The sequence below is a fragment of the Lontra canadensis genome, unplaced genomic scaffold (assembly GCF_010015895.1).
Source record: "Lontra canadensis isolate GAN:19392208 unplaced genomic scaffold, GSC_riverotter_1.0 scaffold23, whole genome shotgun sequence".
Taxonomy (NCBI): domain Eukaryota; kingdom Metazoa; phylum Chordata; class Mammalia; order Carnivora; family Mustelidae; genus Lontra; species Lontra canadensis.
The window spans coordinates 22,865,355-22,884,651 of NW_022631017.1; positions in this window are offsets into that span (position 1 = coordinate 22,865,355).

Consider the following 19,297-nt stretch of genomic DNA (forward strand, 5'->3'; position numbering starts at 1 on the left):
ATGGGAGAAGGTATTTGCAAACAACATATCAGATAAAGGGCTAGTATCCAAAATCTATAAAGAACTTATCAAACTCAACACCCAAAGAACAAATAATCCAATCAACAAATGGGGAGGGGACATGAACAGACATTTCTGCTAAGAAGACATCCAGATGTCCAACAGACACATGAAAAATGTGCTTTACTTCACTCGGCATCAGGAAAATACAAATGAAAACCACAATGAGATACCACCTCACACCAGTCAGAATGGCTAAAAATTAACAAGTCAGGAAACGACAGATGCTGGCGAGGATGCGGAGAAAGGGGAGCCCTCTAAACTGTTGGTGGGAATGCAAGCTGGTGCAACCACTTTGGAAAACAGCATGGAGGTTCCTCAAAAAGTTGAAAATAGAGCTACCCTACGATCCAGCAATTGCACTACTGGGTATTTACCCTAAAGATACAAACGTAGTGATCCAAAGGGGCACATGCACCCGAATGTTTATAGCAGCAATGTCCACAATAGCCAAACTATGGAAAGAACCTATATGTCCATCAACAGATGAATGGATAAGAAGATGTGATATATATATATATATATATACATATATATATGTATATACACACACACACACACACACACACAATGGAATACTATGCAGCCATCAAAAGAAATGAAATCTTGCCATTTGCGATGACGTGGATGGAACTAGAGGATATGCTTAACGAAATAAGTCAATTGGAGAAAGACAACTATCATATGATCTCCCTGATATGAGGAAGTGGAGATGCAATGTGGGGGCTTTGGTGGGTAGGAAAAGAATAAATGAAAGAAGATGGGATCGGGAGGGAAACAAACCATAAGAGACTCTTAATCTCACAAAACAAACTGAGGGTTGCTGGGGGAGGGGGATAGGGAGAGGGTCGGGGTATAGACACTGGGGATTGTATGTGCTATGGTGAGTGCTGTGAAGTGTGTAAACCTGGCGATTCACAGACCTGTACCCCTGGGGTTAATAATACATTATATATTAATAAAAATATTAAATTTTTTTAAATGTCATAGCTTATATAAAATTTAATTCAAAATGGATCATCAGTTTAACTGTAAAACACAGAACTATGAAATGTTTCAAAGATTATACAAAATATAATCTTTAGGACCTAAGGCCTAGTAGAATCTTAGGTGTTGCTCCCCAAAACATCATCCCTGGATAAAAAGAAATCCAATAAGTTAGACTTCATCAAGATTAAGAACTTATCTCTTCAACAGATCCTAGTACAATGATAAAAAGACAAGCTATAGACAGAGAAAATACGTGTAAATCTCATAAGGAAAATGACTCATATTTGAGTATACAAAGAATTATCCTAACTCACCATTAAAAAAAGAAACAAATAAAAAATAATACAATTACAAAATGGACAAAAGGGGCGCCTGGGTGGCTCAGTGGGTTAAAGCCTCTGCCTTCGGCTTGGATCATGATCCCAGTGTCCTGGGATCGAGCCCCGCATGGGGCTCTCTTCTTAGCGGGAAGCCTGCTTCCTCCTCTCTCTCTGCCTACTTGTGATCTCTGTCTGTCAAATAAATAAATAAAATCTTAAAAAGAAATGGACAAAATACATGAAGAAACATTTTGCTGGAGAAAATATACAGATGTTCAGCATCACTAGCTACTAGTGAAATGGAAATTAAGACCATAATGAGTTATCACTTCACATACATTAGAATAGCTAAAAGAAAAAAATAATAGTGACAATATCAAATGCTGATGAGGTTGATGAGGTTGTAGAGAAACTCAATTTCTCATGCTTGTTGGGGATGTAAAATGTTACAGCTGCTCTTGAAAATATTAGGCAACTTCTTCAAAACTACATACATTTAATGAGCTCTAGGTGATGTAGGGAATTGTTGAATTACTATATTGTACAACTGAAATTAATATAACACTGTATGTTAACTATACTGGAATTTAAAATCTAAAAAAAAAAAGGAGGGCCCTTGGGTGGCTTAGTGGGTTAAAGCCTCTGCCTTTGGCTCAGGTCATGATCCCGGGGTGCTGGGATCAAACTCTTCATCGGACTCTCTACTTGGCAGAGAACCTGTCTTCCCTCTCTCTCTGCCTGCCTCTCTTGCCTCTTGATCTCTGTCTGTCAAATAAATAAATAACATCTTTAAAAAAGTAAAATAAATTCTAAAAAAAAAAATAGCAAGATTGATAACTGTCTCCCTCCCCCCCAAAAAAACCCAACTTACATTTACCATACATTCCAGCAATTACCCTCCTGAGCATTTATCATAGAGAAATGAAAATTTATGTGCACACAAAACTTGTCTATGATTGTTTATAGCAGTTTTATTTGTAATAACCTCAAACTGGAAAAAACTAAAATGTCTCCCAAAAGTCAAATCCCTTTCAAAAGTATGTCTATTCTGTAGAATACTACTCAGCAACAAAAAGGCATGAATTATTACTATATGTGAAAATCTGGATGGATCTCAAAAGCATTATGCTAACTTTAAAGAGCCAAATCCAAAGGTTACAAATTCTATGATTCCATTTATATAATATTTACAAATGAAAAATTATAGAAATGGCAAGTAGATCAGTCCTTTTTAAGGTTAGAGATCGTGAGGAATACAGGGTAAATGTTGACTATAAAAAGGTAGCCAGAAGGAGATCTTGGAGGTGATGAAATAGTTCTGTATCTTGATTACAGTGGTGGTTGCATGAATCTATATGCATCATAAAGTGAGAAAAAAGCATACCCAAACAATGTACCAACGTCAGTTTCCTGATTTATATTGTAGTATAGTTTTGTAAGATGTAACCATTGAAGAAATTAGGTAAATGAGATATGGAATCACTCTGTACTGTCTTTGAACCTTTTTGTGACTCCATAATTATTTGAGAATACAAACTTTCTTAAACATAATAATAGAGCAGCCAAAATGCAACAGCAGAGTACACAAAACTTATACCAAAACCATTCCGGAAGTGCCAGGCCCTGGACAGTGTAGGACCTCTTTTTAATATAGTATTATTCTGAGGTACAGGAAATATAACAAACTTTCACAAGTTTGCAAAAAATAGAAACTTAGCCAAAATGGCAAGATAGAGAATATTCCCCATAAGGAAGGGTAGGAAAATAACACAGCCAGGGACTTGCTGAAAACATATATAACAATATATCTGAACAAGAATTTAGATCAACAGTCTTAACACTACTAGTTGGACTTGAAAAAAGAATAGAAGACAATAGAGAAACCCTGACCCTGCAGAGATAAAAGAGCTGAAAACTAGTCAGGTTGAAATTAAAAAATGCTGTAACTGAGATGCAAAACAGGCTGGATACAGTCACGATGAGGATTGAAGAAGCAGAGCAGGCAACAGGTGATATAGAAAAGAAAATTATGGAAAACAATGAAACTGAATAGAAGAGGAAAAGAAACTAATAGAACATGAACATAGATATAAGGAACTCAGTGATTCCATAAACCAAAATAATAACCATGTCATAGGAGTCCCAGAAGAAGAGGAGTAGAAAAAAAGGGACAGAAGGTTTATTTGCACAAATTATAGCTAAGAATTTCCCTAATCTTTGGAGGAAAAGAGGCATTCAATCCAAGAGGCACAGAGAACCTCCCTCAAAATCAATAAAAATAGGTCAATACCACAATATATCATAGTAAAGTTGCAAAATACAAAGATAAAGAGAGATTTCTGAAAGCAGCTAGGGAAATAAGTTCCTTAAACAACAAGGGTAGAAATATAAGGCTAACAGCTCACCTGTTCACAGAGACCTGGCAGGCTGAGAAGGAGGGGCATGATATCTTCAATGTGCTAAATGGGAAAAATATGCAGCCAAGAATACTTTATGCAGCAAGGCTGTCATGCAGAATAGAAGGAAAGATAAAGAGTTTCCAAGACAAGCAAAAACTAAAGGAGTTTGTGAACACTAAAGCAGCTCTGCAAGAAATAGTAAAGGGAGTCCTTCAAGAAGGAAAGAGATACCAAAAGTAACAAAGACTACAAAGGAACAGAGACAATCTACCTACCTATTACCTATAAAATGGAACAGCCCATTTTATAGGTAATACAATGACACTAAATTCATATGTAATTACTCTGAATGTAAACGGATTAAATGCTCCAATCAAAAGACACAGGGTATCAGAATGGATTAAAAAAACCTAAGACCCATCAATATGCTGCTTACAAGAGATTCCTTTTAGAACTAAAGACACCTCCAGAGTGAAAATGAGGGGGTAAAAAACCATTTATCATGCTAATGAACATCAAAAGAAAGCTGGAGTAGCCATACTTGTATTAGATAAACCAGATTTTAAAACAAGACTGTAAAAAAGAGATGAGAAGAACACTGTATCATACAAGAAGATCAAATAACTGTAAATATTTATGCCCCAAATTAGGAGAAGCCAAATATATAAAACAGTTAATAACAAACTTAATGAAACTCATTGATTAATACAATAATAGTAGGGGACTTTAACACCCCACTCACAGCAATGGACAGATCATCTAAGCAGGAGATCAACAAGGAAACAAGGGCTTTAAATGACTTACTGGATCAGATGGACTTAACAGATACATTCAGAGCATTTGATCCTAAAACAGCAGTCTATATATTCTTTTGAAGTGCACAAGGAACAGAATAGATCAAATAATGGGTCACAAATCAGACTTCAACCAGTACAAAAAGACTGAAATTATACCATTCATATTTTCAGACCACAGGGTTATGAAACTTGAAGTCAACCACAAGAAAAAGTTTGGAAGGACCACAAAAACATGGAGGTTAAAGGACATCCTACTAAAGAATTAAAGAAGAATTTTAAAAAATACATAGAAGCAAATGAAAATGAGAACACGACAGTCTTAAACCTTTGGGATGCGGCAAAGGTGGTCCTAAGAGGGAAGTATATAGCCACACAGGCCTTCCTCAAGAAGCAAGAAAAGTCTTAAATACACAACCTAACCTTATACCTAAAGGAGGTGGAAAAATAACAGCAAATAAAGCATAAATCCAGCAGGAGAAGGGAAATCGTAATGATTAGAGTGGAAATCAATGGAATAGAAACCAAAAAGACAATAGAACAGATCAATGAAACAAGGAGTGGTTTCTTTGAAAGAATTAACAAAATTGATAAACCCCTGGCCAGACTTTGCAAAAAGAAAAAAGACCCAAGTAGATAAAGTTATGAATAAAAGAGGAGAGATCATGACCAACACCAAAGAAATACAAATAATTATAAGAACATATTGTGAGTGTTGTTGAACACTACATCAAAAACTGATGATGTCCTATATGCTGGATAACTGAACATAATAAAAATAAATAAATAAGAAAAATAAAACTATTAGGATCAAGAATGAATTCTCGACCAAAAAAAAAAAAAATATTATGAGCAGCTATACGCCAACAAATTAGACAATCTGGAAGAAACGGATGCCTTCCTAGAAACATATGAACTACCAAAACTGAAACAGGAAGAATAAACCTATATCCAGCAAAGACATTGAGTCAATAATCAAAAATCTCCCAACAAACAAGAGTCCAGGGCTGATGGCTGCCCAGGGAATTATAACAAACATTTAAGAAGAATTAGTACCTATTCTTCTGAAAATGTCCCAAAAAATAGAAATGGAAGGAAAACTTTCAAGCTCATTCTATGAGGTCAGAATTACCTAGATCTCAAAACCCTACTAAAAAGGAGAATTACAGACCAATATTCCTGATGGACATGGATGCAAAAATTCTCAAGGATTTATTGCTGGGCTGCAAGGATGGTTCAATACCCATAGATCAATCAACATGATACACCACATTAATAAAATAAAGGATAAGAACCACATGATCCTCTCAATAGATGCAGAAAAAGCATTTGATAAAATACACTATCGTTTCCTAATAAAAACCCTCAAAAAAGTAGGGATAGCAGGAATAAAACTTAACAGCATAAAGGCCATATATGAAAAACCCATAGCTAATATCATTCTCAATGAGGAAATACTGAGAGCTTTTCCCCTCAGATCAGGAACACAATAGTGATTTCCACTCTCACCACTGTTGTTCAACATAGCACTGGAATTCCTAGCCTCAGCAATCAAAGAACAAAAATATATAAAAGGCATCCAAATCAACAAGGAAGAGATAGAATTTTCACTCTTCACAGAATACAAGAGACTCTATGTAGAAAACTGGAAAAACTCCATCAAAAACTTGCTAGTACTCATACAGGAATTCAATAAAGTATATATTAAATATATATAAAATCAATGCACACAAATCTGTTGCATTTCTATACACCAATAACAGAGCATCAGAAAGAGAAATCAAGGAATTGATCCCATGTGCAATTGTACCAAAAACTGTAAGATACCTGGGAATAAACCTAACTAAAGAGGTAAAAGAGGGGTGCCTGGCTCAGTGGGTTAGCCTCTGCCTTCAGCTCAGGTCACGATCTCAGGGTCCTGGGATCCAGCCTTGCATTGGACTCTCTGCTCAGCAGGGAGCCTGCTTCCCCCCGCCCCTTTGCCTGCCTCTCTGCCTGCTAGTGATCTCTGTCAAATAAATGAATAAAACCTTTTTTTTTTAAAAGAGGTAAAAGAAAAAGAGGTAAAAATCTGTACTCTGAAAACTGAAGAGCAGTTATGAAAGAAACTAAGGAAGACACAAAAAAATGGAAAAATAGTCCATGCTCATGGATTAGAAGAATAAATATTATTAAAATGTATATACGACCCAAAGCAATCTATACATTGAATGCAATCCCTTTCAAAATCCCCCAGCATATTTTCACAGAGCTGGAACAAAAATTCTAAAATTTGTTGGAAGCAGAAAAGACCCTGAAAAAGAAAACCGAAGCCGGAAGCATCACCATTCCAGACTTCAAGCTGTGTCACAAAGCTGTCATCATCCAGATAGTATGGTACTGGTACAAAAACAGACACATAGGTCAATGGAACAGAACAGAGAACCCAGAAATGGACCCTCCACTCTGTGGTCAATTAATTTTCGACAATACAGGAAATAATATCCAATAAGAGAAAGACAGTCTCTTCAACAAATGGTGTTGGGAAAACTGGACAGCAACATTCAGAAGAGTGGAACTGGGCCACTTTCTTACATCATACACAGAAAGGAACTCAAAATGGATAGAAGTTGACCTAAATATGAGACAGGAAACCATCAAAATCCTAGAGAAGAACAGAGGCAGCAACGTCTTTGACCTTGGCCACAGCAACAATGTCTTACTAGACACATCTTCGAAGGCAAGGGAAACTAAAACAAAAATAAACTATTGAGACTTCATCAAGATAAAAAGCTTCTGCACAGCAAAGGAAACACCAACAAAACTAAAAGTTAGGGCAACCCTCTCGGATCCCTCCCTCTTCAGGGAGAGTATTTGATATAGTCCTGTGTGGAAAGTTTGTTTTGTTAAAAGATGGAACAAAAAGAATGAAATCAACTGTTAGCAATTAAAAAGAGATGGACAAATCTAAATATCAAAAATTAGTCATCTAAACTGCAATAAACCAACATATTTATCAGTATCAGAGTTCAGAGAACAAACCGTAAATTGAAGAGTAAAATACATAATTCATATTTTAAAGAATGTAAGTTGCTTAAAGCATAAACTCTGGAAGCTAACAAGCTAGGTTCAGATCCCACCTGAAACTACCACTTTATTACTTATTAGGCTTTGGGCAATTTATAAAGCAGTCTGCCACTATCTATCCATCTATCTATCATCTATCAATCTGTCATCTATCTATCTACTTATTTACGAAATTGTTTAATTTATTATGAGACTATTTTATTTTAACTGATTATAAATATCCAAGTCTAAAGAGGGCATGAAAAAAATAAGCATTCCTATATAAACCACCGAAGAGAAGGTAAATTATCAAATTTTGTTTTGTTTCCTATGTTAAGCGTTGGAGGCTTTCCTCAAATGTGTTCCGATCCACAACTCATTGCTGGTATTCTTGGAGATTGGCCAAAAAGAGAGTTGGTGGGTGGGAAACGAGCTAAAACTATTCAAGATTTAGTCTTTCGCTTAACTCTAATTCTTTGTTTAATGCTATGCCTCCATGTCCCTGATTAAACCTGGGGCCTTCTGTGGAAGTGGGAGAAACTGATATCAGAACCCATGGGCTCCAGGGCACACCTCTGCCTGGACCAGTACTGGGAGCCACTGTGGTCCAAGGCTTTCTGGGATTCTGAGGGGTGAGTCTGCTAATATTTTAATATTCTCCTTTGCGGGTCTTAGATTACATCTTCATCTCTCTCTGCCAATTTGCTTACTCTCCATCTGCTTTCATGTTCTAGAACTTTGTTCGCATCTCTTGCCTGCTATTGTCTTCTCTCTAATTCTCTTTGTCCTTGCAGGTTTGTTCTTCTATTCGCATTACTTTCATTTCTAGAGGTAGTAGAAATAAGCATAAGAGTTCAATATCCGGTGCTCAAATGAAACTTGTTTCTAAAATTACTGCAAGAAATATGACTTAATTTTAAAATGAAAAGTTAAAATGAATGTTTAATTTGAGGGACGAGGCCACCTCCATCTCTATATTTTTATGATTCTTCAGTTAAGCATGAATCAAACACAGAGTAATTTGACTGTTCTATAATGTCCACATCCCATATATTTACAGAGCTCTATCAAGTATGTTTTTCCTTTTTAGGTCAAGATTTGCTTCTCAATTTGTCGAATTGTTGCTTGTGTTGTTGTAGGACCACAGCACAAAGAGTGGGGCTTGCCACATTGAAGAACTAACTGTGCACCATGAAGGAAATCTTCAGGGTTAGAATCAGGGAGCAGTTGTCTAATTTATATTTTTTCAAAGTCCAAATTGTGTGGAATTTATGGAAGAGACAATTTAGTAACAACATTAGAAATGTAAAAATGCCAGATAATTGCTAGCCGTTCCAGGAAACTGTTAATTGGAATTTAAAAAAAGATAGGGGCTCCTGGGTGGCTCAGTGGGTTAAAGCCTCTGCCTTCGGCTCAGGTCATGATTTCAGGGTCCTGGGATCGAGTCCCGCAGTGGGCTCTCGGAGCCTGCTTCCTCCTCTCTCTCTGCCTGCCTCTCTGCCTACTTGTGATCTATGACTGTCAAATAAATAAGTAAATAAATAAAAAATCTTTAAATAAATAAATAAATAAATAATTTTAAAAAACCATCCTCCACTTACATAGGATGTTATTGATTTGTTGGCTTGGGTGGACTTTCACAGATGTTTCCTACAAGATTTGAACACAGAAATTAAGTTTAACTAGTGTCATGTGGTGTGTAAATACCTACCTTATGCATGCATTTGTCTCTTTATACCACTTCCTCAACCAGAATACAGTACTCTTAAAGAGGAGCTTTATCTCTTCTGCTCTATAATTGTTTTCATTTCCATTAAAAGAGAAAGATACAAATAATAGATAGAACGAAAGCATGTAATCTATGTTATGTCAGTAAATCCTTGATGTCTATTAAACCCCACCTAAACTTGCCATTCCCTTGACAGAGCACGTAGCAAGGCCTTTCTCCAGCTGCTGTTTTTGCTGATGAGATGCCAAATGTCTTTACAGATACATCTCAAAAGAGAGATAGATAGAGATGAGAAAGCAATTATAGGAACTCTGTTCTCAAAGGAAGTAATTCAGAGAAGGTAAGTGGTTTTTATACTTATTGGATCACTATGCAAGGATGATTTCAAATGATGTTCATTAACAATAAAAAGATAATTTTACCTGATTTTTAAATGTTGATTTATATCTAATAAATAATGTATGAAATGTCCGTCAATTGCTCCTCAAAACTGTGGAGCTTCATCCTGTCATAATTTTTTTTAAAGATTTTATTTATTTATTTGAGAGAGACAGACAGAGGTAGTGAGAGAGAGCTTGAGTGGGGAGGAGATGGAGAAGCAGACTCCTGCTGAGCAGGGAGCCTGATGCGGAACTCGATCCTAGCATCCTGGGATCATGACCTGAGCTAAAGGCAGATGCTTAACTGACTAAGCCACCCGGGTGCCCCCATAATTTTTTTTTGTTTAAAAAATCTTTAAATTAGGGTGCCTGGGCGCCTCAGTGGTTAAATGTCTGCCTTTGGCTCAGGTCATGATCCCAGGGTCTTGGGATCCAGCCCTGCATCAGGCTCCCTGCTCAGCGGGGAGACTGCTTCTCCCTCTCCCACTCCCCCAGCTTGGGTTCCCTCTCTGGCTGTGTCTCTCTCTGTTAAATAAACAAATAAAATCTTAAAAAAAAAATAAAAACTCTTTAAACTTTGAATATTTTTCTCATTTACCTGGAATCCAATTTATGTTTATACAACAATATTCATGAGTTCTACTCTGAACACTTGTTATACCACAATGAATATAAAGCCAATCAACATGTAAATATTACTTATTTTCATGCATATCATGTTTTTATGGAAATTATGTAAGAAAGGTAACAGTGTTGTAAACTTAATGAACTCTGTAGTCTGAAACTAAAATTTCAATAATTTCCTTTCTTATTTTTGATTAAAGAACCCCAATATCCAAATAATTTTCATTACTTCTACTTCTCAAACTATCCACCTTCCAAAGAGCTTGCTCCTTATGTAAAGGATGTTAGTTTAGATAAATATTCATATCTGTGTGCATATTATTTGCATTAATAGTCTTTAATGAGGATCAGCAAAACATTAGAAATTTGTAATGTCAAATTTGAGGTTTCAGAAATATTAACTGTTTACTTATTGTTGTATTCCCCAAAAGTTTACAATCAGCATTACAACTTGTTACTGTTAGGACTCAGTAAAAAGAAATCTTGGAAGGTAACAACAAAAAAAATAAAACAAAATAACTTGTTTCTTTCTCTCTCTTTCTCTCTCCATTCTCTCTTTTTTCCTCTCTCTCTCTCCCTCATTTTTCTTCTCCCTCTTTCTTCTCTTTTTATTATAGTAAACATAGCAAATTGAGTTCACAGTTGAGATTGGATATTTCTTATTTATCTTTTCTAAGTTAGCTTACATATCTATTCTTTAAAGCATCAAATTGTTACAAAAGTCTGTAGAAAAAATAAAACTACTTCTGAGGCTGGGTGATACATTTTTAGTGTTCTTGAATATAGGTGTAAATTGAAATGATATAAAACAAGCAAGAGCAAACAGGGTAAGAATTAAAAACACTTTATCTTTGTTCTTTCATTTCCTTTACTATGGAGCGCAATCAACACTTTACAACAGGGTTAATACACTCTCTTCAAACATGCTATTATTCTTTCACAAGAGCACAATAACTTTATTAGTTATGCTGTCTACAATCTTTCCACAGTGACAAGACTGTGTGGGTGGGTAGATCACAAGCAATTCTTGGTGCCCTCTGTTGGAGTGTTTTCAGTGAACACCAACAATAGCAGCGAGAACTGTACAGCTGCAGGTAATTTTAATGGTGGAAGTTCTAATTTTAATTAGTATAATTAACTGAAAAAAAGAAAGAAAGAAAGAAAGAAAAAACCCAGAGGTTTACTCTTTTTGCTTAGCAGTTATTGAATATTCCGATCTACATCTGCTCTCCATTCAAGCAAAGCCTGAGTTACATCACTTTGTTTTAACGTAGTCTCAGTTTTCTTTCATAGGAAGGCAGTATCTCAACTTATTCTTGGATCTTTCAGCTTGGTTCAATTTACTCTATCTGGATTTTTGTGTTTCTAAAGATATTTTAAAAAATAAATGCAAAAATATGATTTGAGCAGCATATGAAATATTGAGTAACACATCATTATTAAAACTTGTATTTCAACCTGTTTTTTGCAGTGAAAGCAGAAAATCCTTTCCTGTTGCTTTTCTTATTATTGCTTATTATTACTCTTACCACCAAAATAACTGATAGTAGAAAGCCTTATAAAGTGCAGAAATCAAAATCAAATAATGTGAATTAAGCATCTACAGTATATATAACATCATATTTGATCATTCATCACTGTGGTTTCAAATGGGAAAAAATTGAGAAGGTATCTCTTTATGGGCTGAATTGTTTCAACAAAGTCCTAACCCTGGCAGCTATGCATGTAACCTTACTTGGAAATAGGATCTTTGCGATGTAATCAAGTTAAGATGAGATCATACTCGATTCAAGAGGACCCAAATCCAATGGCTGACATCCTTGCAAGAAGAGGAAACAGAAAGAGACACACACACTGGAAGAAGGCCATGTGAATACAGTCAGAGACTGGAGCTATTCTTTTTTTTTTTTTTTTAATTTGAATACAATTGATTAACATATAGTGTATTATTCGTTTCAGAGGGAGAGTTCTATGATCCATCAGTTGTATATAACACCCAGTGCTCATTACATCACCTGTCCTCCTTCATGTCCATCACCCAGTTATCCCATCCCCTCATCCTCCTCCCCTCCAGCAGCCCTCAGTTTGTTTCCTTTGGTCAAGAGTCTCATGTTTTGTCTAGATTGGAGCTATTCTGTCATAAATAAAGGGATGCCAAAGATTACCAGCTACCACCAGAATCTAGAAAAAGGCAAGGAAGGATCCTTCCCTAGGGCCTTTAGACACGTCAGCCTTGCTGACATCTTGATTTCAGACGTTAAGTCTTCAGAACATTTCTGTTTTTTTAAGCCCAGAATTTGTGGTACTTTCTTATAGTAGCCCTAGGAAACACACACAGTATCCTCTGGCTAAGTGGGATTGGTTCTAATCAAGGAGATTCTGTTATATGGTACAACCCGAAAGCCCTACGAGCCACACAATTTGGCTGGAAATGTAGGTAATGCTGAGAGAACAGTTTGTAGGAGAGGAAGATACATAAACTGATTTTGTGCACAATTACAGGAGGACAATAACCTACATATAACTGGTGAAGCCATAAGATATACAACAATAATGGGAGACATCCTGATGCTCTTCAAATACTGAAATTCTAAGAAGGGAAAATTTAATATGTGTATCATCACTTTATCAACTACTTAACACAGGTGATGTTCTCCCTTAAAAACATTTTTTGTGCAATTAGCAAAGTAGGGAATTACAAAATATAATGAATGAAAGTTTCAAATAAGTTTAGGGCTGGAAGTCTTAGCACAAATATTGATAACTTATTACTCTGTTTCTTCTTTCCCTGGCCCTTGCTCTTCTGTGTATTGGTTCTGACTTAATACAACCAAGCATAAGCTTCTAATATTATTTGCAAATAGTAGGAATCCCCTAATACTGAAAGAGCAAAACATAGATGAGCCAGAGAGGATAAGGTATTAGATTAAGAGAACAGAAGAAAAAGACAGAAACAAATTTTTACAGATGGACTGGATACAAAATAACTGAAAGATGGCACATTATATCAAGGAGAGGAAATAAATATTGGAAAGGAAGCAGGGGAAAGGAAGAATCAGAAACAGTGTCCTGGAAAAACAAAGAAGACTGAAACAATATTAGAGGCAGAAGAAAAACAGCAACACCACTAAACTGCATTTGACAGTCGTATTTCAGAATAACAGATGGAATTATAACTTCACAAAGATCTCTTTGAAATGAAAATTTGATTCAAAACAACTATTAAATAATTATGTAAAGACATATTTTGATCAAATATGTGATTGAAGAGGTTTATAATACATTTGTGAGAACTATAGAAGAGATATTTAGAGGTTATAACTGTCAGTGTCTATATATAATAGAAGCCCTATTGCTAATAGGAGCTTCTATGATATGTAATTAGTATTTATAAAATACTTTAATCATTTTTGAAAAATGTGAAATAGAATATTATCAGAGTATTGTGTACACATTGTGTGTGTGACAGGATCTATGAATAAATCATATAAATTTTTTCAGAAAGCCTTATCTGCTCAAATAATGTTCACACTCAATGACTCATATGATGAGAACAAAGTGATCTGCTCCAATGAATAGATAAGAGGCACAAAGTACTTGAGAAGGGAATGCAGCAGAAGAAACAGTTCATAATTTATCAAGATCTGCTATAAATTATTTAAAAACATTATTATTATTACTATAAGGTTATTCCATTCTGTTTGCTTTTCTCTATGCTCTTCTTCCCCCCTCACCCCCACTTCTCAGTTACTTTCCTTTTTCTACACTTTGTTACCTTAGTCTTCAAAATCATTAAGTTTCCAAAGTACCATGAGCCTGGAAAATGTATATTCTCACCATGCAGATTAATCTATTAATCCATTAATCTCATCTCCCTCTCTCTCTCTTAGCCTTTTTCCCTGTCTTTCTGTTGCCTGGAGAACCATGCATGATGTCAAAATTCTCTCCACTACTTATAATTCCATAATGGCAAGAATGGAGATGAAGGATGATGCATATTAGGTTTAATTCAAATCTCCTACATTTCCTTTAGATTATGAGGATAGAAAATATTCCTTTGGGAGAACAGGGCATATGTATGCTTCTTTACAGAATACATGCAAAACAAACAGATAAACCAACAAACAAATAAAACAAATAAACCAAGACATACCTCTCTGGGCCCAGAAGAGACAAGTAGCCTTGGCATCTCTAACTCTTCCCCATCCTTTCTCTGAACACCCAGTGCTAGCTGCCTTTGTCTAGCTGTCTAGAAGGATTTGTACAAGTGTTTTCTGTTTAAATGCAAAACACATTAATCTATTATTAAGTGGCATTTTAGTGGGGATTATCCATTATTATCCAATGGCAGGCTCTGGGGGAAAGAGATAGGGCCCTAAGAAGGCAGAGAACCCGAAGATTAGAAGGATTCCAAGGGAAGGAAGGTTGAGTAGAAGGAGCTACAGACAAACTGCTTTGTCATTTTTAAAATAAGGTTTTATTTATTTATTTGACAGACAGAGATTACGAGTAGGGAGAGAGGCAGGAGGGGGCCGGGGGGGAAGCAGGCTCCCTGCTGAACAAAGAGCCCCATGCAGGGCTCGATTCCAGGACCTCGGGACCACAAACACACCGAGCAACCCAGGCGCCCCTGCTTTGTCATTTTGATAGCCTTGCCAACTGAAAGTGCTACAACTGCCCCATTGAGAGACAATTTCTTGAGTATTCTATATTTAATTCTTATGTGTTGCTATAATTTAAAGTTTCTCTATGTTAGGTTTGAGAGCACAGGTAGATTTTTTTCCTCCCAGCTACTTCTACTCTGATACCACTGAAAGCCTATATTTGTTTGTTCTGTACCCAAATGTATTAAACAAATTTGCTAATTGAAACTATGATATGGGGCACCTCGGTGGCTCAATCAGTTAAGCATCTGACTCTTGATTTCAGCTCAGGTCATGATCTCAGGGTGGTAGGAATGAGTCCTACATAGGGCTCCTGTTTAAGATTCTCTCCCTCTACCCCTCCCCCACCCCCACTGCTCTCACTCTCTCTCTCTTTCTCAAAAAAAGAAAAAAAAAAGAAAAAGGAAATATGATATGAAAAACTCATCATAAATACATGTGTCTTCATATTGGGTTTTTTCATTTTGGGTTTTATCATAGTTTGACTTCTCTAAAAGATTTTTTTCTTTCTGAGTTCAGTGACCATTTCCATATTACAACCCTGTTGCAATAGTTCTGTGCAATAACTTTCACATGGGGACTATTTTTACAAACATGTTTTTTAGTTCCTTCTTTTCTTATTATTTTTGCTTGCTTGTTTGTTTTTTCATCTTTGGCCAATATCTCCCCAATTTCCCCACTCCCTAGCCCCTGGTAACTACCATCCTACTTTCTGTTTCTATAACTTAGGCTTTCTAAGATTCCACATATAAGTGATATAATACAGCATTTTGCTCTCTCTGACTTATCTCACTTAGCATAACGTCCTCAAATGCCAACCATGTTGGGGCGCCTGGGTGGCTCAGTGGGTAAGCGTCTGCCTTTGGCTTCAGTCATGATCCCAGGGTCCTGGGATGGAGCCCCACATTGGACTCCCCGCTCAGTAGTGAGCCTGCTTCTCCCTCTCTCCCTGCTTGTGTTCCCTCTTTTGCTGTGTCTCTCTCTGTCAAATAAATAAATAAAATCTCAAAAAAATAATTCCATCCATGTTGTTGCAAATGGCAGGATTTTCTTCTTTCTCATGGCCGAATAGTATTCATATATATACATATGTATAAATACATATGTATATATATGGCACATCTATATCTCTTCATCCATAGACAAACATTAGGTTGTTTTCATATCTTGGCTCTTGCAAATAATGACTCAATAATGAGGGTTTTTTTTCCCCCATGAAATCTCTATTTTTCCTAAGTTTTGTAAGATGTTCAAAGTCAGTTAATTAGGGAACAGACCTTTGCTCATTCTTGTTTGTCTCTTTTTCAAGCTCTGTATAACCCATCATGCTTTTCTTGGGATTTGAGTAGCTCGGTTATGTGAATAAGATAAAGCCTTATTTATTTTGCTTATTTACATAAACACAGCAGGTATTTATTGAGTTTTTTTTTTAAGATTTTATTTATTCATTTATTTGAGATCAGGGTTGGGGGAGGAGAAGAAGGAGAGGGAGCAGACTCTGTGACCTGAGATATTTTGGGGGTAAGGAGTGTTTCTGGTGTTTGGAGTTCTTCATTTTAGTCATTAACCTCCCACCTGCACTCCCTGATTCATCAAGCTGACACTCTGGGAAATAAATATTACCTTGCAGGCTGGCTAATATTTTCAGACCAGTGGTTCCCAAATTTTGTTGCCCATTGGAATCACCTAGAGATATTAAAACAAAAACAAACAAACAAGCAAAAAACCACTAATGCCTGGCTCCCACTCCTAGATAAGCTGATTTAATTGATTTGGTGTCAGACCCGGCTTTGGCATTTTAAGAAGTTCCACAGGTAGTTCTAATGGGCAACAAAGCTTGGGAAATAGCCCTAGTGAAAAAGAGATCATAATACAAGAGGATATTTGAGGAGCATAGCCATTCCGGAACAATATTCTGGATTGCAGACATCCATAGGGTAGAAATGTTAAGAAAATCAGATTGTGAATTTAGAATTAGGGAAGAGGGGCACCGGGCTGGCTCTGTTGGCAGAACAAGCAACTCTTGATCTCAGGGTTGTGAATTTGAGTCCCATGAGGGTATAATGATTACTTAAAAAATAAAAAGGAATACAATTAGGGAGGATATTAAAAGATGGAGAAAATTTAAAAAGAAAAGGGGGGGGGACATCTGGGTGGCCCAGTCTGTTGAGCATCAGGCTCTTGGTTTCCACTCAGGTCATGATCTCAGGATCTTTTGATGAAGCCCCATGTTGGGGTCCACACTTAGCTGGAATTCTGCTGGAGATTCTCTTTCTCTCTCTCTGCCCCTCCCCTGCTTGTGTGCATGCTGTCTCTCAAATAAGTAAATAAGTCTGAGAGAGAGAGAGAGTAGCCAAATTCACACCACAGGGATATACAAAAATTTCCAGAGCAAAACACCAACACAGAATCTAAAATCAGATTTACCAACAGAAAACACTAACTGCAAGAAAATAGCAAAGGGATGTTTTTATAAGTAATAAAAAGAAAAATGTAGAATTTTCAAGCCAAACTGTTTTCAGATATGTGAACATAATTTAAAAAAAAAAAAAAATCTCTGGCATGGAAAGTCTTGAGAGGATTGCCATGCAAAGAATCATATGGACAATAGTTTTAGGTAAAGTAGAAGGAGAGAAAAATCCAAGGAATGCTGCAAAAGGTATCTGATTAAAGGTGACTAAATAGCTTACTTTATTGTAGTTGTTTATTTAAGACCAAATAAAAAGAAGAAATATATCTATAATACTCCAGAATTAGAAGTCTAGAAAAAAATTACGCGATGAGCATTGTTGTAGAGGAAAATTAAAGATTTTAAGAATTGCTAATTTTTTGTCTTAAAAGGGAGGATTAGTTTTTTTTTTTCTTTTTTTTGAAGGGAGAAAGTGTTAAAAAGAAACAGAAATGGAAAACAAAAATAAGGTTGGAGAAACATGCCCAAGTGTATCAGTAATAATGATGACAGATTAGACTCACAAATTTAAATTCCAGTATTTAAAAATCCAATATTTAAAAATCCATATATATATTATTTATGAGACACATCAATTTTATTTGTATCCAATATAGAACAACAGGAATAAGATTTAATCTTCTATCTGAAATAACTAAAAAACGACACACATAAAAAAGAATGGGTTTTAAAACATTGGCCTTAAACAACAAAGGACAATGATTTCTGGCAGATAGGAAAAAAATGAGGTGGGTTCTATGATTGCTCGAAATTTTAAAGAATTTCCAGATTATAAGGCAGGTAAGAGATCAATGGAATCCCTGATTTGAGGAGATTGAGCTAAGAATTCAAGGAGAAGAATGCAGTTAAATTTCACAGGGCAGCTAAGGGAGTCTGGCTGCCTCCGTCTGTAGAGCATACCACTCTTGATCTTGGGGGAGTCTTCATTTTGGAGTTGAGTTTGAGTCCCACCTTGGGGATGAAGTTTATTTATTAAAAAAAAAAAATTCACAAGGTAGCTAGAGTACCAGAAAAGAGACAGAGACACAAATATAAAAACTCTGGACAACTACAGAGAATCATCCTCTGATATTCATCAAAGTACTGATCAGGGCATCCATTTAAGAAAACTACCTCGCTCTATAGTAATTGAAGAGCACCCAAAATGATTAAAGAAAACAGCACCCAACATTCATGAAGGTTGGGGAATAATGTGTCTTACTCCCAGCCACACTGGAAAACTACACAATTCACAAGGCTCAGGTATAGGGCCTAGTCTTGGTACTGGGAATATTTAGATCACACATGGCTCAAGTCTTGCATAACAAATCTTAAAAGCAGGACACCAAAGGATCAAACTGTTTCTAAGTGACTTAATTTTATCTCACAAGAAGCTCAAAAATATTTTTAGAATGCAATATCCACCACTTCAAAAGATAAAATTCATCTTGTCTGATAGCTAATACAAAATTACTAGATATAAAGAGTAGGAAAAACACATCCCATAGTTAGAAGAAAAATCATGTGATCAAAACTAATCAATCAATTGATGAGAGCTGACAAAGATGCTGTAATTAGCAGACAAGGACATTAAAATACTTATAACTATTCTATATGTTAAAGTAGGTAGAAGAAAGATTGAATATGATAGTAAGAAAGTTGGAAGATAGAAAATCAAAGAGAATTTCTGCAGATGAAAAATACAATGTCAAGACTGAAAAAATACACTAAGTGGTATTAACTGGAAACAAAGCACTGCAGGAAAAAAATATAGTTAATTTATAGATACAGCCATAGAAACTATTCAAATGAAATAAGTAGAAAAAAGACTTGAAAAGAAAAT